Here is a 27,356-nt window from a genome sequence, read left to right as displayed (position 1 = left end):
CTATGGCTCTAATAGCTCTGACCTCCAGGCAACTTTATTTATTAACATACAATTAAAATCACATTTCAGTACAAGTAAAATACCACCACAGATGCTCCCAGGTTGTAATGAGGTATTTGACTGCACTGTCTTTAGTGTAGGTCTTAACTGATGGTCGTCCTGCACTTGGACAAGCAATGCCTTTGGCCAGCTTGGGTGTCGGCCTCCATGACTGTGCACCTCTGCCTACTTGCTCATTTTTCTGGTTACCCTTTCTGTAGCATGGCTGTGAGATCGAGTTTTGTTTTGCTTGTAATTTGTTTGTTCTTTCTAGGAATTGAACCTAGTTTGGCTATACTGTGCAAGTGCTCTACTGTCTGCTGCCTAGCCATATCCCCAACTCTTTGTGTGTGTGTGGGGGGGTTGTTTCAAGACAGGGTTTCTCTCTGTAGCTTTGGCTGTCCTGGAATTCAATTTGAAGACCAAGTTGACCTCGAACTCACAGAGATTTGCCTGCCTCTGCCTTCTGAGTGCTGAGATTAAAGCACATGCCACCACTGCCTGGCTCCCCAACACTTTTTGAAAAATGTTTTTTAGGACTGTAAAACTTTGTATCTTCATGACGACTTAAAAATCTGGAGAAGTCCTTGATCTCTAGGATTTATAGGATTCACACTTTGATCCCAAAGCATTCGTAAATATGAACAGCATGACGGGTTTTTCTTTTTAAAAGATCCCATTGAAAATGGTAAAGGATGATGGCCACAGGCATTAGTCCCACTCCTCAGAGGCAGTGACATCCTCCTGCAACTCAGTGTGTCAGGGCTGTGAGGTTTCTCCATCATCCAGAATTTATAGCTTAATTCCTATACTGAACAGGAAGTTTCACGGTCCAACCATAGTAGACTGTCCCCAGGCAACAGTCGTGGCTGGTTTCTCAGGCTTTCAAGTTCAGGCGACAATGAACACTTCTGTCCCAACAACCTTTCACAGTTTCACCTATTGTCCTCTGTCCTTTTCATCACAAAGTTAATCAAAAAGCTTCATCGACTGTAACGTGGTACTGAGATGCAGCCAGTGAAATCTTAATGTCGGGATTGTACATGATTGAACTTCCAGTAAGAATGGCTAGTGTATATTCACAAATCCTGATGCCACAGTGAATTTGAATACAAAGGATCTCAAAACTGCCCTAGAAAAGTGGTTCTCTCTACCTCCCTAATGCTGTGACCCTTTAATACAGTTTCTTATGTTGTGGTACCCCAAACCATAAAATTATTTCATTGCTACTTCATTACTGTAATTTTGCTACTGTTATGAATGATGATGTAAATATCTGATATGCAGGATATCTGATATGTGACCCTGTGAAAGGGTCATTGGACCCCAAAGGGGTTGCATCCCACAGGTTGAGAACCACTGCCCTAGGAAGCACTCATTGGCCTGAGGTTGTGGGTTTTCCACCATGGGTGCTCATTTTGCTCTGATGTGGAACCATACAGTTTGTAGATACGTCAGCAAGACCATAAGTTGACACAAAAAGCATGAGGAGCCCTCCTAACACTAGGGAACTTCACTGGAGCTGTATACCTCCACCCAGAGGCTCATGGGAAATAGGAAGTCCCAGTCCTTGTTTGTATAAATTCATCAAGCTGAATAAGGGGCTGACTGGAGCTCTAGCCTCTGTTTATAATCCGTAGCAAGCTATTGATTTGGCTTTAGCTATGCAGATTTGATTGTCTATTTTTATCTCTACTAATACTAATATTTTCCAAACCTTTTCATATTCATTAATAGATATATATCAAGGTGTTAAATTATTTATAATTCTCATAATTTTACTATTGCATAGAATTTTCACAATTAGAGATTTATTTATATAATTTCAAAGTTGTGACTTTCATATGATTTGAAAATGAGAGAGGAAAAAAAATCTATGTAGTCCTTTTTGCCAGCTCTCATGAAGCAGTATGTTTAACATGTCATTTTTGTTCAATTTTGGTCCTTTTAAAATATTCATTTTTGGTGGTGTCAGAGTGTATGTCATAGAGTTAAATCCATCTCCTTGAGATTCTCCTGTGTGGGATGAGAAATCCGCACACAATCTCAGTTATCCTGTTACTGGTTTTCTACCATATTGCTATATCTAGTTCATTGTCCACTATGACCCTGTGGCCTTCGATTTATCCTGGGGGGTGCTTTACTTTTTACCCTTTCTTTGTGGTAAAATATCATTTGTTTGTTTTGAGACAGGGTCTCCTGGTCTGGAGAAGCTGCAGGAATAGGGGTCCCGAAAGGCAAGGTGTTGAGTGGGAGGACCAGTGATGAGTAATATAGAAGATGAGAAATAAAACAGACAGACGCAATAGTGGGGACCAGCAGGTCATGCAGAATCTGATGGCTTATGCCAAGCAAGTTTATTAAGAAGTACAGCATCTTATACACTGTTTACAGGGGGGAAATGGCCAAGGTCAGCAGAGAGCTAAGTCAGACAATGCTGGCAAAGACAACACAGGATACAGACACAGCTGCTTTTAGGACTGATAAACACAGCCTCAGAAACTTGAACTTTGACTCTGAGGCACTGGCTGAGCCTCAGACTGGCCTGGACAAGGACACAGCACTAAGTTACCTTTGTCCTTTCATCAGGGCCTCTGAGATGGTTTTGGGTTGGTCTGGCTCCCCACAGGTTCCTCATTTATTTATTTGTTTGTTTGTTTGTTTGTTTATTTATTTATTTTTTTTTTAGGGTTGTATCTGAATATCTAAGAGACTCTGATATCCCTTAAATCAACCAATGCCTCCTAATATTGTCAAAAGAATCGACAACATGAACAATCTGAGAGTGATACTGAATGAATGTTGAAGGATCTAAAGGAGTGAAATCCTTGTAGCTTGTGTAATAATCTGTGGCCAGCCTCAAAGGGGAATTGGATGTGAGATGATTATGACCCAGGTCAGTAACTAATTGTTTGAGGGCTACTAAATCTCAACTAACATTCTCATGATGTCATATTCCCTGCAAGTGATTTTTGATTTTATCCCATTTTAGTCAGATTCTTTATAGCTTAAAGGAGTAACACAGGCCGGGCGGTGGTGGCGCACGCCTTTAATCCCAGCACTCGGGAGGCAGAGCCAGGCGGATCTCTGTGAGTTCGAGGCCAGCCTGGACTACCAAGTGAGTTCCAGGAAAGGCGCAAAGCTACACAGAGAAACCCTGTCTCGAAAAACCAAAAAAAAAAAAAAAAAAAAAAAAGGAGTAACACAAACAGACCGAAGCCATCTGGACACTGTAAAGTCTTGAACAGATGTTGTATTGTTTGTACTGTATCTAAGTGTAATACCATAGCTTCTAAAGCATTTAACTTGGCTTCTAGGTTTGTATCTGTATGTTCTTGTGTTGCCGAAGGTACAGAAGTGTTACAAACAAGCTGATTTACAGAATGGGTCGTGTGCAGTGGTTGGGTGAGGGCCACCATGGAAGCAGCTGCAGACAATATAGCAGTGACTCTTGTGAAACTGTTAGTTAAAGTGTAAAAACCGTTAGAGAGGGAACAATTGATACAGGTAACTTTGAAGTATCCCCGCTTTTGTGAGTAGAGGGACTCCCAGTCGGTTAACGTTTATCAAGGGTTAACATAGGCAGTGAGTCCGAACCTGAAAGGATGTCTGTGCCATAGTTGTTTATCTTTTCCAGAAGTCCCATAGATGCTCATATTGTCCAGGGCTGTGGATTACAGCCAAATGTCCAGCTGAACCTTCCTCTGGAGACAATTTATAGCAGGACATGCACAATGAGGACATCGAGGGAAGTCACCTTCCTCCAGACCAGCTGGGCGCCTGCAAGACAAGTCATCCAGCACCTCAGGTTGTCTACTCAGTAGCACAGAGTTCTTTAGAACTGTGGATCATGCCACCCAAGGGGGAATTCCATTCTGAAACCAGGGCACCAGATTCTCACTGCATACTGGAAAATGTCTGTCCAACAGGGTAACCTGTGAGTGATCAGAAACTGGAGAACTCAAGTGAGAATGAATTGATGGTGTCTAAAAAAACTGTACATCCAATCCTTTGTAGACCCCAAATCCATAAGCTTTATGGGCCACTCAGATGAGCGGGACAGATACATCCTGGCCCACCAATGACAAACAGGAATCCTGGATGATATCCCAGTGTAGTTAAAGAGAGGGAAACTTTAAACATTTTCTTTTTAAAATTTTTAACATAATATTTTTATTGATTATTTTGAAATTTCACATCATGCACTCTGATCACATTCACTCCCCAGTCCTCCCATGTCCACTCCACTTATAATTTCCTCCAAAATCCCCCAAAATAAAAGAAGAAAAAAAATATCAAGTCCAATTTGTGTTTCCTATATACTCGCTGGAGCATGGTTAAACTCCCAGTGGCCAGCCCCTTAAAGAAAAGAGTCCTTCCCCACCCCCATCCCTGCCGGAAGTTATCACAACTTATTTATTTATTTATTTTGGTTTTTTGAGACAGGGTTTCTCCATGTAGCTTTGGTGCCTGTCCTGGATCTCACTATGTAGACCAGGCTAGCCTCGAACTCACCGAGATCCACCTGGCTCTGCCTTGCAAGTACTGGGATTAAAGATGTGTACCACCACCGCCCAGCAAAATATTTCTACCCACTTTTTGTTGTTGTTGTTGTTTTTGGTTTTTCTGAGACAGGGTTTCTCTGTGTAGCTTTGGAGCCTATCCTGAAACTTGCTTTGTAGACTAGGCTGGCCTTGAACTCTCAGACATCTGCCTGCCTCCCGAGTGCTGGGATTAAAGGCCTGCGCCGCCGCCGCCGCCGCCGCCGCCGCCGCCGCCGCCGCCGCCATAGGTGTAACCGTCTTATTAAATAAGAAACACAGAGCCGATTCAGAGATGAAAGTCAAGAGGTCAGGGCAATAGCTAAGAGCTGAGATTAAAAACCTTACCCTTCACTGCCGCTGCTGTCCTACCTCTCTGCAAGAGACCTACTTCCTGTGTGTTTGTGTTTTTTATTGACTTTTTATTTTGTCTTTTTATTGGTTGTAAACCCAACCATATGACCTCCTCATCACTACCTGTCTGTACAGACCTCCAGGTCTTCTATGGTTGGTATTGAGATTAAAGGCGTGTGTCTCCATGCTGGCTGTATCCTTGAACACACAGAGATCCGCCTAGCTCTGCCTCCCAAGAGCTGGGATTAAAGGCATGTGCCACCACTGCCCGGCCTGCTATGACTTGCTATTAGCTCTGACCCCCAGGCAACTTTATTAACATACAAATAAAATCACATTTCAGTACAAATAAAATATCACCATACACCACCTTCCACCTGGCTCTTACAATTTTTTCTTCTTTTCCTTTTTATCTTTTCTGGAGCTGAGGACCGAACCCAGGGCCTTGCGCTTGCTAGGCAAGCGCTCTACCACTGAGCTAAATCCCCAACCCCCACATTTTTTTTTTTTAAAGAGTTCTATTCAATGGTTTTCCGTCTAGACTGTTTCTTTTTTGGGGGGAGGGGGAGTTATTGTGGAAACCTATATCTCTCATTCTCAACTATGAGTCTGTGGTCATTGATACTAATGCAAAAGAAACTTTTTACCTGTGTGGTCAGCAGCAGCATGGCTCATGAACATCCATGTGTCCTTCAGTGTTAACACTGGCCATGGACATCCACATGGCCTCAGGTGGCAGCACCAGCCACACACATCAACCTGGCCTTTAGGGGTAACATGGGCCACAGACATCAACATGGCCCCTAGTGAGAACACAGGCCATGGACATCCGTAAAGTCTCCAGTTACAGCATGGACCACAGAAATTGACATGGATTCAGGTGGCAGCACAGACCATGGACATTCCCATGGCCTTTGGTGGAAACATGAGCCATGGACATCAACATGGCCCTTGGCCACAGCATGGACCACAGACACCATAGTGGCCCTTGGCAATAGCATGATCCACAGACAGCAACATGGCTTCAGATGGCAGCTCAGACTACTGATGCCCACTTAGCTTTTGGTAGTAACACCACCCCTGGACATCCACATGACCATGGACATCCACAAGGCCCCGGCTGACACCAGACCATAGAGACCAACATGGCTCCCTGTGGCAGCATGGACCATAGACATCAACATGGCCTCATAGGGCAACACAGTCCAGGACCACAGAACATGAATGTGAATAGCCAGATATTTTAAAATGAATCTTGATTTGGCATACATTATAGCCAATTGTTAATTATAGGCCTTATAAACTTTAATATAACATGTATTATTTTTAAGTCTTATACTCTATCTTATATAACTTCTTTAAATAACTTAATTGTATCTTTATAGCATATGAAAGTTTTTTATTCATTCTGTAAGCATATATCCTCACAATCTTTATATATACATTTTTATCTACTAAAATAATTTTAACATTTATATTTCTTATTAAAATAATTTTTATCTTTATCCTTATAACATTTTATTTTTAATACCATATCTTTTTTCCTATTAACAACTTTTTAAAAAAAACCCACATCTCTTTATAATCATAAAGATATATCTCCCCCTTTATTAAAATGAAATTGATTGGAATTGTCTGTTTATCTCCTTTATTGTGAAGGAGCATTAACATTTAACAGGTTTTGCTGTGGTTAGTCTATGTGGCAAAGTTGAAGGTGAGAAGATAGAAGTTGTTCAACTTAGAAGATAGTGCAGAAGCCTTGTGTTGGATCTTTTAAAAAACCCATTTGGCTATTAGTATGTATGTGTTTTTAAAAATTTATTTATTTTTATTTTGTGTGCATTGGATTTTTGCCTGCATGTCTGTGTGAGGATGTCAGATGCCCTGGAACTTGAATTATAGACAATTATGAGCTGCCATGTGGGTGCTGGGAATTGAACCTGGGTCCTCTAGAACAGAAGCCAGTGCTCTTAACTACTGGGCCATCTCTCCAGCCCCCTATTAGTATGTATTTAAAGAGAATGTGAAAGTAAAAATATCTTTAAAATCTTTAAAAATGCTTGTATTTGTATATATGCATATATAATATATTTAAAGGCATCAACATAAGTTATTCTTATGGAAAGAAAGAACAATTAGATCTTCACTTTCCCTCCTCTTCTCCAAATACAATCCCCGGCCTCATCTCCAGATCTGTAGCAAACTACCTGCTGTGGCCTCCCCTTCCTCTCTGCCCCCCATAGTCAACAGTTCATGCAGTTCTTCTCCTACTACCTTCTTTTTCACCCATCCCTTTTTCTCAGCCCCCAGTTCCCACATTCGTTCCCTGAGAACATGTCCATCACGCCTGCCAGAGAAGCAAATAGGCCAGGAAGGTAGGCATGATTGTCAGATCTTCACTCTCCCCCTTCTCCCCCAAATATAACCCCCAGTCTCCTCCCCATCTCTGTATCAGACCAACTGTTGTGGCCTGTCCTTCCTCTCTGCCCTCATTCCCAGGGGGTTAAGCAGAATCTGGGGGCACACTCTGCTTTCCCCCTTTTGTGGATCCCCTCAGCAATCCCCCCTTGTAGCCCATCCCCATTCCTGAGTGTCAGCTCCCAATACCTAGAACATTCTAACTGGAACCCCCAGTGACCACACTTGGCAAGATCCCAGAAGCATTTCTTACCAGGTAACCTACAGGTACCACACTCTCCTAAGAACCAAAGAGGGCAACAGAAACCAAGGAACAAAACAAAACACCCACCCAACAAAGACAAGGCCAGGTATCAGCACCTAGAATTATAATCACCATAAACCCAATGCTTAGTGGTCAGTATAAAAACACAATCAGTAACAGCCAAGACAGTATGTCTCCTCTAGAGTAACTCTGCTCCAGTAGGCCCTGAGAAATGCAACATAGCTGAAGCATAAGACAAGAACTTCAAAATAGCCTTTATGAATACATTAGTGGTCTTTAAAGAGGAAATGAATAAATCTACTAAATAAATCTATGAAAACACATACAGTGGAATGAAATGAATAAACTAGTTTAAAAGGTAAAAGTGGAAATAGAATCAATAAGAAAAATCCAAACTGAGGGAAAACTGAAAGTGAAAAATTTAATAACTTGAATAGGAACCTCAGAAACAAGCCTCACCAAGAGAATACAAAAGATGGAACAGAGAATCTCAGGTATTGAAGAGAAGATAGAAAAAAATGGATACCTCGGTCAAAGAAAATGTTAAAACTAAAAAAAAAAAAAAAAAAAAAAAAAGGAAAAGAAAATTCAGGGACAAAATATCTAGGAAAGCTGGGACACTATGCAAAAGCCAAAGCTACAAATAATAGGAATGGAGGAAGGAGAAGAAACCCAGGTCAGAGGAACAGAAACTATTTTCAACAAAATCACATAAGAAAATTTCTCTAACCTAAGGAAGGAGGTGCCTACCAAGGTACCAGAAGTGCACAGAACACCAAATAAACTGTATCAGAAAAGAAATTCCCTGTGACCTATAATATTTTTAAATACTAATTGTACAGAACAACAACAAAAAAGAATATTAAAAGCAGCAAGGGAAAAAGACCAAATAACATATAAAGGCAGACCTATTAGAATAATACCTGACTTCACAATGGAGACTGTAAAAGCCAGAATGATCTGTACAGATATTCTACTGATGGTAAGAGACCACATAGATGCTAATCCAGACTACTAGACCCAGCAAAATTTTCAATCATAATAGATGGAGAAAGAAAGAGCTTCCATGATAAAACCAAATTTAATAAGTATCTGTCTACAAATATAGCCCTACAGAAGGTGCTAGAAGGAAAACCAACCTGAAGAAGTTAACCACATCCAAGAAAACACAAGAAATAAATAATCCCAGACCAGCCAATTAAAAGTATATGTATATGGACACACCACCACAACAAAATAATGGGAATCCACAAACACTACTCATTAACAACTCTTAATACCAACAGCCTCAATTCCCCAATAAAAAGACACAGACTAAATGAATAGATCTGAAACAGGTTCCATTCTGTGTAACCAAGAAACACACCTTAATATCAAAGATAGACATCACCTCAGGGTAAAAGGATGGAAAAAGATATTCCAAGCAAATGGACCCAAAAAGCAAGTTTGTGTGCCAGTTTTAATATCTGGCAAAATAAACTTCAAACCAAAACCAACCAGAAGAGATAGGGAAGGACACTACATACTTATCAAAGAAAAATCCACCAAGAAGATATTGCAATTCTTAGCATTATGCACCAAACACAAGAGTACCCAAGTTCATAAAAGAAACATTACTGCAGCTTAAATCACATATTGACCCTAATATACTAATATACTTTTGCCAGTAGTCAGGTCATCTAGACAAAATCTAAACAGAGGAATCCTAGAGCTAGCTGACATCATAAACTAAATGGACATAACATATTTATAGAACACTTCACCCAGACACAAAAGAATATACTTTCTTCTCGGCAGCTCATCAAACTTTGTCCAAAATTGAACACATACTTGGACACAAAGTATCAGCAATATAAGAAAATTGAGCCGGGCGGTGGTGGCGCACGCCTTTAATCCCAGCACTCGGGAGGCAGAGCCAGGCGGATCTCTGTGAGTTCGAGGCCAGCCTGGACTACCAAGTGAGTTCCAGGAAAGGCGCAAAGCTACACAGAGAAACCCTGTCTCGAAAAACCAAAAAAAAAAAAAAAAAAAAGAAAATTGAAATAACACCCTGCATCCTATCTGACCACCACAAATTAAAGTTGAATATCAACAAGAGAAACAACAGAAAGCTTACAAACTCATGGAAACTGAACTCACTACTGAATAAAGAATGGATCAAGATAAAAATTAAGAAACGTATTAAAAACTTTCTAGTATTGAATGAAAATGAAACACAGTATACCCAAACTTATGGGATGCAATGAAGGTGGTTCTAAGATGCAAATCCATAGTACTATGTACCTACATTAAAAAAAAGTTGGTCTGTGGGCCATGCTGCCACTGAGGGTCATGTTGGTGTCCATAGCCCATGTTGCTACTGGAGGCGGTGTTGATGCCTGTGGTCTATACTGCACCTGAGGGTTGTGTTGATACCCATGGTCTGTACTGCCTCTGGAGACCATGCTTGGGTCCATGGCCTGTGATGACCACAGGGGCCATATGGATGTGGCTGTCAGCAGAAACCATGTGAAAGTCCATAATCCATGCTGACACTGACTATAGAGGGCAAGGAAGCTTCTTTTGCAGTGGTATCGATGACTGCAGACTTGGAGTTGAGAATGAGAGACAGAAGGCTATGGAGAGCCTCTGGTAGCAAAAGATCATGGGAGTATACAGCAGTGACAACTGGAGTTCAGAAGGTCAACCTATCAGAACTAAGGGTTCTGTTGGAGGAAACCATCACACAAGGTGTTATGGAATTACTGCCTTTTGAATGAATTGGCTGTCTCTTGTAAACTTCTTGTTCAATAACAGCTATGATTCTCCCCATTTACCATGAATTTCCATGTTATGTGTACATGCAATCTCATGATTGCATCTCAATCTTGGGCACAACTTTCACTTTACATTTGGGGTAATTGGATAACTTTCCCCAGCTGTGTTTGTTTTTCATTAACATGTGTCTGCCCAGGGGCATTCTCCAGACAAAAGTATTCAGGTAAGATACCTTTTCATCCAAGGACAAATGCAGATAAACATTAGCTCATCTCACTTACAGATAAGGGAAAATAGCCACTAGCAATTAAATCCTCAACTCCTTACCTTCTTCCCGGGTTATTTACACAAGACCCTAACTTAAGAGGTTTACTGCTCACATTCCTAGAATGATGTTTTAGTCACTTACTGGTTATTGAGTTAAGATAGTTATTTCCCACTGACCAAAGCAGATTTCTGACAAGGCCAGGCAGATGATAGGTGCCAAGCTTTGTTTCTTGTGCAAATAAGTTTAGCCAGGTGCTATTCTTAGATTTTCTCCTCAGCAATTACTCTGAGCTAAAGTGCTTTTACTAATCAAATGCTACGTGCTCTGACAGAGGTTGCCTAGCAACTGAGCATACGTCCCCCTCCCTACCAGAAAACAGCTGCAGCCAGGATGAGCGGGAAAAGCTGCACTAAAGACAGTTTACTTTCTAGTGACTTATTGTCCCCTAACATTCTACCTAGCCATTTCTAGATTATGGTTTGAGCACATAAATTCCCTAACTGATCTTAGCCTTTAGTTGACCCGACCAGAGAACTCCCCTTTAGTCACTCCCCACTTTGGGTTGTAATTGGAAGCTGACAATTACTGCTTTATGTGTGGATCCTTATCACCTCTCTCTGTGACCCTGAAAACTTCAAGCCTCGAATTGCTTTGTTAAAGAATTACTGCTTGTTTGTATATACCGGTTCCCTCAGGGCACTTGGGAAATGGATTTAGAAGAACAAAGATGAGGACAGAGATGGAAAGAACTAGGCAGAATGATGAGAGAACAGCAGAAGGGGCTGAGGGCAGGAGGGACTGAGAGGAGCTATGTATGAGAACAGAAAAGAAATTGTGTAAATAGAATTGACTTAGAAGAATAAAGGAATGAACTAAAGAACCCAGTGTGCTTAGATTCATTTGATATCCCTCAGATTAGAATCCTCAGCTGGTTGTTAGACTCTTCCATGGACCCTGGGAGCAAACAATAAAGGCTGGACTGTCAGGAGCCAAGTAGCCTAACTGATTCTCATGGGGAAAAGCTGTGTACCTAACCTTCCGTTAACAGTTTCAATAGCAACCATTTTTCAACAAGACCACAGTATGTACCTTTTGATCAACTCCCTGAAACATAATGGTTTGCTGTATGGTCTGTTGATCAGGCCCTGGAACAAAGAGACCTTTTCCTGAACCCTACCTTACCCTAACTTCCTCCTAGTAACTTTCCATACCCCTATCTACTTCTCCTAGCCCCTAGCATATATAAGCCTGACTCCCCTTGCAATAAACGAGACCTTGACGTGACTCAGACTGACTTTGTCTTCTTTTATGCGCCTGGTCTCCTTTCTCTCTCGCCCCCATTGATCTTTCAGGAGGTGCCTCCTCGGGTCTCATAAAATAACCTGGCCCTCGGGACGGGTCACTGGACCTTTTATTTTTTTCAGTAGAAGGCTTCTGTGATAACCTCCCCCCACCTAAAAAGGAAGAAAGGAAGAAAGGAAGAAAGAAAGAAAGAAAGGAAGGAAGGAAGGAAGGAAGGAAGGAAGAAAAAGAAAGAAAGAAAGAAAGAAAGAAAGAAAGAAAGAAAGAAAGAAAGAAAGAAAGAGAAAGGAAGAAAGGGTCTAGACAGGAAGCCATTGAAGAGAACTCTTAAAATTTGTGATAGGGATCCTGAAGGGTAGCTCTTCACAGTTGATGACTTCTGGTGGGGGTGGGGTGGTGAAGGACTCAATTTTCTTTAAGGGGCTGGCCTCTGGGAGTTTGACCATGCTCCAGTGAGTATACGGGAAACACAAAATGGAATTAGTATTTTTCTCTCTTTCTTCTTTTATTTTTGAGGGGGGAGAAGGTCACAAGGGTGAGGGTGGACCTGGAGGGACTTGGAAATGAGTGTGATCGTGATGCATTATGTGAAATTCCCAAATAATCAATAAAAATAGTATGTTGGAAAAAAATGAATAAACTCTATAAATATTTGGGAAAAAGTGGAGAGCTCTAATAATAGTAACTTAACAGCACACTGAAAGCTCTAGGAAAAAAAGAAGAAATCACTCCCAAAAGTAGATGGCAAGAAATAACCAAACGGGGCTGAAATCAATAAAATAGAAACAAACAAACAAAAATCAATGCAAAGAATCAATGAAACAAAGATTTGGTTCTTTGAGAAAATCAATAATATTAACAAACTTTTAGCCAAATTAAGTAAAAAGTAGAGAAGATCCAAATTAACAAAATTAGAGATGAAAAGAGAACACTGTTGGAATTCCTGGCCACTCCCCCAGCCATATGACTGCACATTCGCAGTTCAGTAGCCAAGCAAGGGGCCCTACGACCTGCATAATCCATGTGCTGTGTGATTGCATAATTTGCAGGCAGTGTGATCACACAATCCATGCACATGCATAGTGCAGCTCTGTAAGCCCATATGCACATGTGCAGGGGAATCCATAAGTAGCAGATCATAGACTCTTCTCCCCCTTCTCTTCTCCTCCCCTCCCCTCTCTCTGCACATGCCTTCCACAGGCCTGGTCAAGCCCTCTTCTGTCCCTCCCTTCTCCTAATAAAGCTCTGATTTACTGGGTTTTGTTGTGCCTTGTGGCCTTTCTTGCACAGTAACAGTGATGCTTGATGAATAACATAGTGCTGCTGCATTAAAACCAACAAACATAACAACAGACGAGGAGGAAATCCAGAGAATCATAAGGACATACTTTAAAAACTTATACTCCACCAAACTGGAAAAGCTAAGAGAAATGAATGATTTTCTTGATACATACTACCCACCAAAGTTAAATAAAGATCAGATAACAAAACAGACTTTTCTAGCCCTTAGTGAAATAGAAGCAGTAATTAAAAGTGTATCCCCCCACCCCCCAAAAAAGCCCAGGGCCAGATGGTTTCAGTGAAGAGTTCTACCAGACTTTCTTGTTATTTATTTATATATTTATTTATTTGGTTTTTTTGAGACAGGGTTTTGCTGTGTAGCTTTGCACCTGTCCTGGAACTCACTCTGTAGCCCAGGCTGGTCTCGAACTCACAAAGATCCACCTGCCTCTGCTTCCGAAGTGCTGGGATTAAAGGCATGTGCTACCACCACCCGGCTGGGAGGAGGTCTTAAATACAGGCTTACAGCACAATGGGAGAACCCCAGAGGGCAGAAGTTTGCTATCGATATTTTGCAATCTTGCATCTAAGCTGTTTACACCCATTATGTAGGATACACAGACAAGGAACTTCCCTTAAGCATTCAGGAGGTTGAAACCTGGGAGGGAATTAGCATAGGGAGGATATCAAGATCAAGGTCAGCAAGCAAGGCAACAGTTACCCAAAATGGGGGCCAGGACCTACAGGTACCCATTTTACTAATAAATGAGCTTCTGACTTAGGTTGTGTGGGACGTCAGCAGGTCACCTTACCCGTCATGAAGACGCCTGCCCAGGCCACACAGGCGCTCTGTCTTAGGTTGGTGAGTGCCCCCCCAGGCATTACCGGTCTTTGAATATTCATTATCATACAGGCTCAATCGTGTGTGAGCTGCAGAATTAACTGTTGCCAAAGATCTCAAAGTGGCGCTGGGCTTGCAATCTGTGTGTTCAACACAGAAAAGACCAACAGAAGTCCTAACTCACCCATAGCCAATAGGCTAAAGGCAACTGAGCCATTCCCTTCCTTAATGAGCCTTACTGCAAATTGGAGTCCTTGTAAGATGGTATCCCAAAAGCAAATGGAATTTGAGTTTATAAATTTATAATTTTCAAAGCCAATTGAAATGTATATAACTATTGAATTAAATTTATCATGCCCAATAGAATGAAAAATTAATTAACAGTGGTAGCTACCAGGGTCTCCACTGTGCTAGCTGTAGTAACCAATTATGAAATGGTAATCCCAGAAACATTAGCAGTGGTGGCCGCCACTGCTATAACAGCAACAATGGCAGCAGCGATGTTAAATTCTCTTCTGGAGCATGTGGGCATCCACTGGCATGACATGGATACAACTCCAGGACCATGAACCACCAAGGCCCATTTTTCTTGATCCCAGCATGACTTAAGTTGGTAGCTCTGCAAAAGAACAACTAAGAACCATAAAGAAAAAAACAGGCAGCTCACAAGGAGCATAACTAATGGTCTCATAATGGCTATATTCAGGCTCATAAATTTTAAGGTATCTTCAAAGGGGGCTAAATGAATTTCAGGAGGCCAATAAATGTTGCACAGAGCCACTCCTGAAAAGTAGGTACTATACCAGCTTGAAGAGGATTGTGAAAATGAAAAGGCTTAGTTGGCATGCTACTGTCAACAAATGGAGGTCAGTGTCCTTCAGGGTTATCTTTATTCTCTAAGGTGTCTGGGTGACACATTCGCAAACATACTTGAAAAAGCAGTTACCATACATTACCTTATGTAGAATCCAACCGCATGGCTACAGTTCCTAGGCTTATGTTAATGCTTGCCAAGGCTGGCCATATTGGGCTCTCAATCCCCATTGGCATCAGAAGGGGAGAATTTTTCACGAAGGCCCAATAGGTCTCTGCCATGTTGGGCTTCAGCAGCAGCTACAGGGCACACACAAAACTCAGGAATCCAAAGAGGAACCTCATTATCCTGAGGAAAGACATAAACAGAACCCCAGGCCCACACCAGCACCAGATCTGGTCTCCTCCAAGTGTCAGTAGAAAGATCCTTCCATTGCTCCAGAAGGTGATTTGCAACAGGAGCCCTCTAGTGCTTATCTGTAGCAGATACTCCAGCAGAATCCACCGATAAAAAATTTAAAATAGGCTGGGTGGTGGTGGTGCTCGCCTTTAACCCCAGCACTCGGGAGGCAGAGGCAGGCGGATCTCTGTGAGTTCGAGGTCAGCCTGGTCTACAGAGCGAGATCCAGGAAAAGGCACAAAGCTACACGGGGAAACCCTGTCTTGAAAAACCAAAAAAATTTTTAAAATATATAAAACAAGGGAAAGAATAGAATGTGGAGAGGAATGATGAGTCCCTAGTTCCTCCTTTTTACTTTAGCAAAATATGTTTGTTTGGTTTTTTTTTTTAATAGTTCAAATTTTTCTTTTATTTTTTCTTTTTATTTTTTTAAAATTAATTAATTAATTTTTCTATTATCAGCTTGATACAGTATAAATTCTTATCTTAATAGTGAAATGTTTCATTGAGGCTTGCTCAATAATTGAGTAAAACCAAAACTTATTATAAGTCATAGTCATCCTAGGGTCCCCTATGCTATATATATAGTCTCCATGGTTCTGTGGGTTGCAGTCTGATTGTTCTTTACTTTATATCTAGAATCCACTTATGAGTGAGTACATACCATGTTTTTCCTTCTGGGTTTGGGTTACCTCACTCAGAATGATTTTTTCTAGTTCCATCCATTTGCCTGCAAATTTCATGCTGTCATTGTTTTTCTTTGCTGAGTAGTACTCCATTGTATGTATGTACCACATTTTCTTAATCCATTCTTCAGTTGACGGGCATCTAGGTTGTTTCCAGGTTCTGGCTATTACAAATAGTGCTGCTTTGAACATAGTTGAGCATGTATCTTTGTGGTATGAATCAGCATTCCTTGGGTATATGCCCAAGAGTTCTACCAGACTTTCAAAGAAGAGTCAATGTCAATATTCTTCAAATTATTCCACAAAATAGAAACACAAAGTACAATGCCCAATTCATTTTATGAGGTCACAGTTACCCTGATATCTGAACTACACAAAGACCCAACAAAGAAAGAGAATTACAAGCTAATTTCTCTTATGAGCATAGATGCAAAAATTTTCAACAAAAGGATCTTCAGCTCAAATTTTTAATGCTCAAACTTATAAAAGCTACTAACTTGTTATTGTTACACCCAGATTGCAGGGATCCCTCAAAGACCACCACAGAGCCTGAATCCATATGCAAAAGCAAAGAGCCTTTATTCAAACTTGAGCTTGGGCTCTCCATCTGTCTGACATAGTGGTGAGAGCAGAGAGCCCCAAGCCCAGTCAGGTTAAGATTTTTATCACAGCAGAGGTTGGGATTAGGGGATTTCTAGGGTTCAGGACCCTGATTGGCTGACAATTGTCTAGGGGTATCTTGGTGAAAGGGGATAGGTGCATGCTGGGTTCAGGGACATCTGGTGATCTTATCTATAATGGTCGAAAATGTTTGGAATGTCAGGTACTTTCCCCTTAGGTTGGAATGTTATGTATTTTCCCCTTGGATGCTGATTGGCTCATTCTGGGGTGGTGCCAGTTTATGACTTTTCCTGGAACAGGGTGTTGCCTTACAGTAAAATGAAACAGGTATACTCTCTGACTGGTTTCTTTTGAGCCTGTCATGGCAGTAGTGTAGTCAAGCTGCCCTGGGCCCCACAGTTATAAACTGTTAAAGATAATTAAGACACAAAGTTAATGCTCAGGTATTCTGTTAATGCTCAAATTCTTTAATGTGTTCATAGCCATGCCAAATACAAATGTAATTAATTCATTTACAGGGACAAACTTTATTTAGCTTTCTGATATGTTTTCAAGGTTAAACCTAAAGCAAGTAACTAAAAACAAGTCAGGTTTGTTTAAAATCAGGTGTACTTAGTAGATAATGGTCCTAAAACTCTTCAGAGATCTTCTGAATTTGGCATTTAGAATGTTTAATGAAAAGCTTCTCATGATAGACAGAAATGCCAGCTCCTAGTGGCGACCTGAGATCTCCAAAGAAGATAATAAAGCACAGATGATTCCTCCTGGTTTGTTAAATCTAACCAATGGGCAAAGAACTGCCTAATGCCTCACCTGCTGCCAGGGCTCTGCCCAAAATGTGGACACTTTTGGGTTGATTGCCCTACTCTGCCCACCCAAGGTAGATCAGTTTTTCCAAGTTCCTTCTCCACAGAAAAATCTCTCAGACCTTCTGGGTCTGGCAGTCAAAGTTTGATGTTCTCCTGTAAAGCAGATAAAGATGTAATGCTGTTCTGTGTGGTGGCTGAAGACCAACTACTTCTGCTCCCAATAAAGCCACCAAGACCACATGGGAGTCTAAAGTAACTGTACAGGTAAGTCAATGTCATTTTAATTAGTACTTCCTGATATAATTTATGCTTCTCTGATCTCTGATGGTGTTCAAAGCTAACTATGGCTTTGTCAGTTTGACAGCAGCAGGCACCCAACTCCCCTCCCCCTAGTGCTTCAGTTGCCTTTTTAATTCATTTCATATGTAAAATCAGGCCTCAGGTCTCACTTTTGTAGAGGTTTCCAGCTGAGAAAGGCAAGGCAGGTGCAGTTTACCTTGCTGTCAGACTTCACTCTTAAAGAGATAAAAACTCACAAAACAGGTTTCAAAGTAACTTTTTTTTTTTTTTTTTTTTTTTTACTATTCCTTTATTTAAAGGAACTTGCTTTGCAATGACTGCTTTCAGTAATCAACCACTTGTGTCTGAAAAGTGACAAATGTCTCAAATTCTTTTTTCTCTGGCTATGGTATTATAGTAAGAAGTACATAAAGTGTGTCTCTTAGTGCTAAAAACATCTCTGTCTAATCTATGTATCCAGCCCTCTGGACATAGGAAAGAGTGTTATTGCTTTTAACCCAGAATTGTGTTTTGAGTCCAAGCTTTTACTATGACTCAAACATGTGAGTCTATTGCTTTTTCTACAATATTTATTTCAGTAGATTACAAACAGTAATAATGCTAATATGTCTAAAACTTTTACCTCTTTTTGTAAACTTAAAAAAGAAATCTTATAAGCTTCAAGGAATGGTGACTTGTGTCCACAAGTCATAGGACAGACTCCAGATAAATATTCCTGTCAACCAGCAGCCTAAGTTTCCCTACCTGACTATTCCCGAGGATGGAATCTCTTTCTTTCTCCCCTGGTCTTGGGATTCTCCTATCCAACTACCAGGACCATGGGCCTGGAAGCTTCAAGTATACACCCAACATAAAAAAATTTCCCCTAAGCTCCTTAACTTTACCTTCTGTCCCTGGTCTAGATCTGTCCCAGCAGATTTCAAATCAACTTCAGATTGCTCCAAAACTGCCTGTTATGCACTAGCCTCAGGTGTTCCTTCCAAACTTGCATCCCAAACTGCTTCAAAGCAGTCTGAACTTCCCTACAGAACCAGGTAGTCCCACAGAACCAGGATAGTGAGCAAAACAGATGTCCCCCAGCCTGCACTTCTCTCTCCCTGGCTTTGATTAACATTCCAGTTTCTTGGGCCCCCTGGCAATGACATCCCAATTTCAGCAGGAAGTAGTTACAGAAGAGATTATGCTGTCTCTTATCATTTACAAAATTCTGAAATGTTAGGACAAAAGAAACCCCAGACAATGCTCACTCAGTACCTGTGGCTCCTCCCAGCACTCCTCACCCCACCCCCTACCCTAAACCCCTCCCTCCCAGGGACTGGGCTTCTGCTTCCCTTCTCCCAGCCTGTTCCCAATGTAATTCAGCCATTTTTGCTATGTGCTATTTTGGATCCTGATTTCTTTCTTGGCCTTTTAGTCCATGGCCCCTCTTTTGATCCACTTGCCCCCTCTCCTCTTCCTCTCCCAATCTCCCCCTCCTCCTCTCATGGTCCTGTTCAGTCTGGACCCTTCTAGGTGCCTCTGGCTGTTTTAACCCTTATATCAACAATAAAACCTCTCATCAACCATACTTAGGAGCAGTCATGTCCTCATTTTCATTCACACTGGAGTTTCCATGTGGCTATCTTAAGACTGGCTCAGGCAAAGGCACCAGAGACTTCCCACTGACTCAAGAAAATTTGACTAAGAATTATAATTCTGTGAACTCTCCCCTGGCCTACCTCTTGATCAGTCAAAAAAAATCTGAGAACCTTCCACTGACCCTGGGCTTTCTTAACCCTGGGGTTGTAATTGTTGGGGATGCCCTCTTACTTTCCAGGAGCATGTGGTTTTTCTGTGACTTAGAGGACTCTCTAAGCAGCTTGACACCGATCCCTATCTTTTTACCTTGGTCCTGTGTCCAGCTATGTGTTCCCAATTCTTTATTCCAAAGTACACACCCTCAGTTTGACTGCAGGCTAATCTAAAAAGTTCCATTTGGGATATCTCATACCAAGTTCATTTGTTCAGCTCTCCATCCAAATCAGGCCTCAATGAACATTGGACAAATGGGCACTTCTGGTCTAAATTTGTAACTTGCTATTTCTAAACTGATTTAGGTAACTCTGTGAGATGGAATGGTAGTGTGGTCTGAGGCCTCCTCCCCTTAAAAATCACAGTTCAATCAATTCTTTCTCAAGGTTCTGGCTTACAACCATACCCAGAGCCAGAATGCCTACTATTTCTGCCGGGCCTCCAAACTCATATCTATTCCTGAGATAGCATAGAACTCTTTTTTCTTATGCCTCTTTTGCCTTATGCTTTTGGCCTATTTGTGTTTCTGCCTCTGCAAACCTGGAAAATCCTGCTTGTACCTTTAACAGTTAAGAGATAAAAGCATTTCAGGTTGTCTGGTCCCATCTGCAGACACACATAAACTGGTTATGGATATGTAGACCATCACATTCAGTCTTACAGAGATTCAAATGTCTTTTGGGAATGGATAAAATTGAAAAATTGTTTCATGCTTTTCTTCTCTACTGAAAAGCCTGGCACTAGAGTTGGAAATTGGAGTTGGCCCATCTGTTCCAGACACAGCATGTTTGTTTAAGTTCCTCCAAAGTCTTTGTCCTGGGTTAGGCTGTCCATCTGACTCTGTGACAGGGAAAAGGAGAGCAAAACAGAATAGCCAGGAAAAGACACTTGAGAACAACTGAGAAGTAAATTATTTCCCTCAGAGGCTACAAATGTTAAGATGTTTAAGACTCTGAATTCTCTCCCTTTTCCTTGGTTTTGCTGAAATTTTAATTCTGTATTTTAGGATTTGTAAATCCATTGATTATGATTTAAAACAGATGTATAGATAATTTTAATTTCCTATAGCAGATCATGTATGTAATTTGGTTTCAACTCTTGTTTAGGAAATGGCTGTATACCTGTTGGGCTCACCTTGTAGTATCATGTGGTTTGCCACTATCTTGGTTGATGACCTATCAACCATGTGACTTATTGATATCTTTGTTGATGACCTAAGATTATCTTTGAGTAAATAACAACCAAGTTGCTTGCTGCCATCTTGGCAGCCATGTGCCTCAGCCGCCATCTTTACAAAGGTTTGAAAGGACATGTCGTGTGACTTCACTGATATCTCGATTAAAGTGACCATGTGGTATAAATTACTTAAGGCAGCACCCATAAAACAACTAGAGCCATCCGCTAATTATTGTATATCCCTTTTATTAGACTAAGGAGGTAATAACAGACCACCGAATTGGTTTGTTTTATTTTATTTTCCTTACACGAAGGAGGCAACACCAGGCTTCCAAGATGGTTTATTTTAAAATTGGACCATACCCAAACCAATATTTTTGTTATATTTGTTAAGATTTAGGTATTTGGAGAAACTGAGTCATATAAAAAACTGACATTTTCTAACAGTACACTGAAAAAAGTCTCTCTATGGAGTGTATTTATGATTTACAATTTATTTTGATGCTAAACAATCTTTAATTCAATAATTATAATTTTTTAAGACTCAAACATAACAGAGATACATTTATAAAACCCTAATTTTATAATTGGTACCACTGACTGGTTGGCATGGAAACAGCAAGTTTCTCCTAAGGCCATGCAAACTCCTCCCTGTTTCATAAAAGGAAGTCTAGCCTCCTTCAGTTCTGTAGGACTACCCCTGTGAGGGAGTCAATTTGACTCTTCAGCCTGGGAATAGAATTCTCCAAATGGCCTAGGTCTAAGTCTATCTGGGAACTGAGCCCCCTAAAATTTTGGATTCCCAACAATCAAGGCTGAGGTGCCTATGGCAGTTATACTGGCTATTCCTGCCCCTACTTAGGATTGGGACCAGACTTGGGGCCCACAACCTTCATTAAGATTGAGTCAAGGCTAATATGAGCTCTCCCCTCTTTTCCATTATAGGCATATACCTGGGGGAATAACAGAGACCAATATACATAGAGTGGGGGTGTGATTCTGGTGAGTCAGAGGATGCACATTTAGTCAAACTGTTATCAAGCAAGCCAGGTGAATCTGAGGACATGGTGCAGTTATCTTGTCCTTGGCAGAGCATGCCTAAAATTGTGATCCTTGAGGGCCCTCTTTTTGCCAGTCTTCTCCACAACTTTATTTTCTGATCCCCATCTCTTTCCTGGACCTATATTGTTCCACTCTGGAAGGGACATAAGAGAGAAGAGGTCCACCTGAAAGATAGAGTTTCCCATCCCTGGTTTTTCTGAATTCCCACATCCAGGTTTGGGGGTGATAGGGATTGTGTATCCCAGGTTAGTAAACTCTGGTCAGTCTTATTTTTAAGGGGCCTGAACTGTCCAAGTGACAGTTATTCCATAATTTCCAAAGTGGCCTTTTTCAATGGACAACACTAGCTGCTTTGGCAGCAATTGGGGTGGTGAGGATGACTGGGTAGGACCCCTTCCAGACAGGTTCCAGGGTCCAGGCAGGGATCCTTTTTATCCAAACCAAGTCTCCTGGCTGGAACTGGTGGGTAGGTTCAGAGGTGGGAGATGGCAGGATTTCCTTCACTGTCTGGCCAATAGCCTGGTGAACTTCCTGCAAAACCTGCAAGGACTTGTAAAGGGAATATCTTAGAGTTTGGTGAGTGTAGCTGGAGTTTTCTCCAGTCCTGCCTGGTCCACAGTCAGGACAAATCTCTCTCACCCGCCAGTCCCACAGCCACTTTGACCCAACCGAGTAAACACATAAAGACTTACATTGTTTAAACTGTTTGGCCTAATGGCTCAGGCTTCTAGCTATCCAGTTCTTACATCTTAAATTAATCCATTTCCATAAATCTATACCTTGCCACATGGCTTGTGGCTTACCGGCATCTTCACCTGCTGCTTGTCATGGTGGCAGCTGGCAGTCTCTGACTCAGTCTTTCACTTCCCAGAATTCTTCTCCTCCTTGTCCCGCCTATACTTCTTCCTGCCTGACTACTGGCCAATCAGTGTTTTATTTACTAACCAATCAGAGCAACACATTTGCCATACAGAACATCCCACAGCACTTCTCCTTTTCTTTCTTTCTTTCTTTCTTTTTTTTTTTCAAAAAGGAAGGTTTTAACTTTAACAAAGTAAAATTACATATAATTTGGGAATTTGGGCGTAGCTTCTCTTACTACTTCCTGCTGGAGGGGGGCGCTGTATCTTATGGGGACACAAAGAAAATTTTAGGATTATGGAATAGTCCATGAGGCTGTATTGTCTGAGCCAGATGCCTTCAAACCATTCTGGATGTTGGATCATCTGGGCCATGGTGTCATCGGAGACCTTTCAGGGGATCTTGGCTGGTCAAACCTGATGTATCTTAATCTGGAACAAATCCATAGCCTTTGGCTTTCTGTGGGAACAAAAGCAGAGTCTCCTTTCCAAAGCAACATATCCTTACATCCAAATTTTGAAGTCAAGGTATCTTTAAAATATACATATTGGTTTAACTCAGCTTCCTTTATAGTCAAATATCTCTCTGCAGTTAAGAATCCCAAAGACAACACAATCCAGATTCTCTGTGTAATATTCATCTTTACGTGGCTTATTTTTTATATTATTTTACTGTCTCTTTAAAGACTTTATTTTTTAAAACTATGTATTTGTTTATATAACTGTACATATCACCTTTTTTTGTCTCTTTCAAGCCTATGTATCTTTTACACACATTGTAAACTATTACATCTGAATCTGTCTTATTGTGAATCTATTGCTGAAACGGCGATATGGCTGCTGGCTCCACCCACCTCAGCTTCCCAACATGGCGGTGGTTTACTGCCAGCTCTGGGAGCTATTGTGGGTCTATGCTTTTATTCAAGCAGCGTGTAGCCCAGAAACCTCTTTTTTTGTTTTGTACTAGCAAAGGCTAAATCCACCACGCAGCTTAATGTGCCACTTGCAGAGGCCTCATTCCCGCCATACTGCAGATCGAGCACCCATGGTAGGAACCCGCCAATAGCTCAAACCAGCAGGCTGCCGCTCATTTGAGAGAGACAATTAGGAAGCTGTTTTTAGCTCCGTTTTAGAATCTTTTCTCAGATTTTAGGTGGAAACTCTTGCCAACATGTTGGGCACCATTTGTAGCTGGAGTTTTCTCCAGTCCTGCCTGGTCCACAGTCAGGACAAATCTCTCTCACCCACCAGTCCCACAGCCACTTTGACCCAACCGAGTAAACACATAGAGACTTATATTGTTTAAACTGTTTGGCCTAATGGCTCAGGCTTCTAGCTATCCAGTTCTTACATCTTAAATTAATCCATTTCCATAAATCTATACCTTGCCACGTGGCTTGTGGCTTACTGGCATCTTCACATGCTGCTTATCATGGTGGCAGCTGGCAGTCTCTGACTCAGTCTTTCACTTCCCAGAATTCTTCTCCTCCTTGTCCCGCCTATACTTCTTCCTGCCTGACTACTGGCCAATCAGTGTTTTATTTACTAACCAATCAGAGCAACATATTTGCCATACAGAACATCCCACAGCAGGGGAGGATGGGTGGTGGTCTCCCGAACTTGATTTCAAAAGGAGTAGGCCCCTCCCAGTAAGGAGTACATCAGGCCCTGAGCAGGGCAAAGGGGAGGAGGATAGCCCAATTTTTTTTTGCCAGTTTCCAGAAACAATTTGGTCAGAACTCCTTAAGAGTTCTATTCATTCTTTCTATCTGACCTGGGCTCTATGGCCTTTATGCACAATGTAATTTCCAATTAATATTTCATATCTTTGCCATATTTTGAGATGCTTTGGCTGAGGAAGTCGGGCCATTGTTGAATCCCAAAGCCAGGAGGCAGCCTAAATCTAGGAATTAACTCCTGAAGAAGCTTTTTAGTAACTAGGGGAGCATTCTATGTATGGGTGGGGTAGGCCTGACTCATCCTGAGAGGGTGCCTACAAACACCAGCAAATATGTACAGCCAAAAACAGTAGTTCAGATTTCAGTAAAGTCCAATTCCCAGTATTCCTCAGGCTCATTCCTTTGAGCCCAGATCACTTGTGGGGTCTTCCTTCCCACTTTGGGGTTTACCTGAGCACAGGTGGCACATTTAAAAGTGATGCCTTTAATCAGGCTTTCCAAATTTGGAACATAATACCTGGTTCTGGAGTTGAGCAGTTTTTGTGTCTCCTAGGTAGGTAACTTGGTGGAGATGCATAACCAGTCACCTTCCCAGAATTAAGGTTGGGCAGCACCCACCATCCTTGTTTATCCTTTTTGGCCCGTTCTTATTTCACCTAGTCAATTTCACTCTGGGGTGTATTCTGTGAGGTCCAGTAGGCTGGACTACCAAGACTTGGAGAGGCCCCACTGGTTCTAGGCTTCCTGGTTAGCTAAGTCAGATGCTCTGTTGCCTTTGTCTTCTGGGGAATTAATTACCTTTCTGGTATCCTTTGCAATGGACAATGGCCACCACCTAACCCTAACCATATAGCTTCTAATGGCTTAAGATTTCTTTTCTATTTTTGATTTCTTTTATTGCAGAAGTTAGCAATCCCAATTCCCTGTAAAGAGCCTCATGGACATGGGCCATGGAAAAAGCATATCTGCTGTCAGTGTATATGGTGATAGCCTTGTCTTCTCCACTGTGGAGTGCTTGAGTCGAAGATAAAAGCTCAGCTTGTTGAGCTGAGATTCCTCTGCCTAAAAATTGTGTCCAAGTAGTCTTACCTTGGGTCGCCACCACTGCCCCTGCATACCTGATCCCAATTTTTGGGTGAAACTGCTCCCATCACTGAATAATACCTTGTCTGGTGTCACCAATGGGATGTTAGTCAGATCAGGCCTAACAGACTGGATCAGGTCAGTCACCTCAACACAGTCATTCAGGGGATCATTGTTTGGCAGGAGACTGCCCAATGTCTTATGAGACTGAATGAGGGGTTAATACAGAAGTATTGGGTAAGCTGGGTATTAGACATCCATCTCTCAGGAGCTCTCCCCAAGAGGGCCCTACCTAACAGAGTGGGAGGCTGTCAGGAACAGTTCTTGCCCTAAAGTTAATTTGTCAGCTTCCTTTACCTGCAGGGCAGTGGCAGCTATGAACCTTATATATGCCATCCATCCGGCTGTGACTGGGTCAAGTCTCTTGGGTGGACACACTACTGGTCTTTCTCAGGGTCCTAGGGTTTGTGTGAGGATGAGGACCCCCTAAGCTATACCTCTGGCCTCACCCACATACAAGTAGAATGGCTTAGTAGTGTCTGGGAGGGCCAGGGCTGGGGCAGACACTTTTTTAAGGCCTTTAAAGGCCCTCTGCTCGATATTGTTCCATGCCAAAGGCTATGTACTCCTAGTGTTGGCATAGAGGGGCTTGGCTATCTCAGAAAATCCCATTATCAGTGTCCAGCAGCATCCAACCACCGGTAGGTCAATGTGGGAGTGGGTATTTGAAGGATAACTGAAATGCAGTCATGGAAAAGCATTTGCTTGTCTTCCTCTACGGTAGCCTAGGTATGTGGCTCGAGGGACACCCAGATGAGCCTTCTTGGTGAAGTCTCACCCCAGGGCCTGGTGGCTGTCTAAAAATGCCTTTTGTCATCTGTCCTCAGTAGTTGGGGCTATGAGCAAGGTGTCTTGTGGATATTTTTGTGGATTTAACAGATCTGCACCCAGGGCCCCATCAAATGATGCTGGCAAGTCCATGAACCCCTTATCCTAGTCTATTTCCTCTCCTGTCTGTTTCCCCAAGAGCAGTGATCACCACATAGAAGAGTGTCTTTCTCTGTCTGTCTTTGGCTGAATCTCAGCTGTAGTAAACATCTTGAGCAATTTCCAAAAGTTGAAACCCATTAATCTCTTCAAATCCCTCTAATTTCTGGAGCTTTTTCCTGATGCCTGGACTTCATGACAAAGGCAATATTAGTGGCTCACTGGTTTTTGTGTACATCTGGGACTATGGGGATAAATATCTGATATGTCTCACAGAGCCTTTCCAGAAACCAGGTAATTCATCATGTAACCTGAGTAACCTTAAGTAAGCTGGTAGGTCTTCTGGCTGATGCTTTTAATCCTCACAATAATATTTGGTAAAAAAAAAAAAAATTCAGTGCTTTCTTACCTTAAATCAATTCCCAAAAGACTGATAAGGGTCCAAGGTATCTCTGAAAATGGAGGGTTTGGGTCTTCCAATTATACTAGTCACTGGTAGAGAACAAGAGACATAAGCCATGAACAGAGAAAGAACTAAACCTCTACTCTCCTGCCCCATGGGACTGGGAATTACTTCCCCCTCCCCAAACATAATAGCAGGAGGGGAAGCTTAGGGCTCTGGGAACTATTTGTAAGTGTTACATCTTGGGCCAGAAAGGTATCCTGGCAATTGGGAGCCAAGGAATACCACAAAGTCACACTGCACAACAGACCTCACACAAGAGATTTATTGGGAGAGAAAAACCAGGAGGGTGGTTGCCTCTGCTTCAGTGAGAAACAGCAGAGAACTGAGCAGAAGGCAGGGCTTATATAGGGTTTCTGTGGGCGTGGGGTGGGGTGGAGTTTTACAGGGTGGCCTCAGATTAGAGGGATTATCTTGGGGCAAGATCAAGGATAGATAGGATTATTTTTCTATAGGGTGGGGCCTGGTCACTCTGTGGCCTTGAGGGGCTGGGAATAGGGGAACAGCTATTAGGGAAATCTGGGGGGTTGTGCCTGGCTGTTGGATCTGGGGGGAGGCAC

General features: G+C 41.9%; 1 long non-coding RNA gene across 1 annotated transcript in view; it reads right to left on the bottom strand.

The window, feature by feature from the left end:
* Positions 1-20,942: 20,942 nt before the first annotated feature.
* The window catches only part of LOC128124674 (uncharacterized), a 13,879-nt gene continuing 7,465 nt past the window's right edge, over positions 20,943-27,356 (bottom strand). Inside the window, exons 2-3 of the long non-coding RNA XR_008222933.1 lie at positions 26,743-26,825; positions 20,943-23,044 (exon numbers count right to left, since the gene is read on the bottom strand). This is a non-coding gene — a long non-coding RNA (uncharacterized LOC128124674). The remainder of the gene's footprint in view (positions 23,045-26,742; positions 26,826-27,356) is intronic.

This window comes from Peromyscus californicus, unplaced genomic scaffold (genome assembly GCF_007827085.1).
Source record: "Peromyscus californicus insignis strain IS unplaced genomic scaffold, ASM782708v3 Scaffold_4__1_contigs__length_199733344, whole genome shotgun sequence".
In the NCBI taxonomy this organism is placed as follows: Eukaryota; Metazoa; Chordata; class Mammalia; order Rodentia; family Cricetidae; genus Peromyscus; species Peromyscus californicus.
The sequence above is the reverse complement of the archived record's forward strand: the minus strand, read 5'-3'. Positions and strand labels throughout refer to the sequence as shown.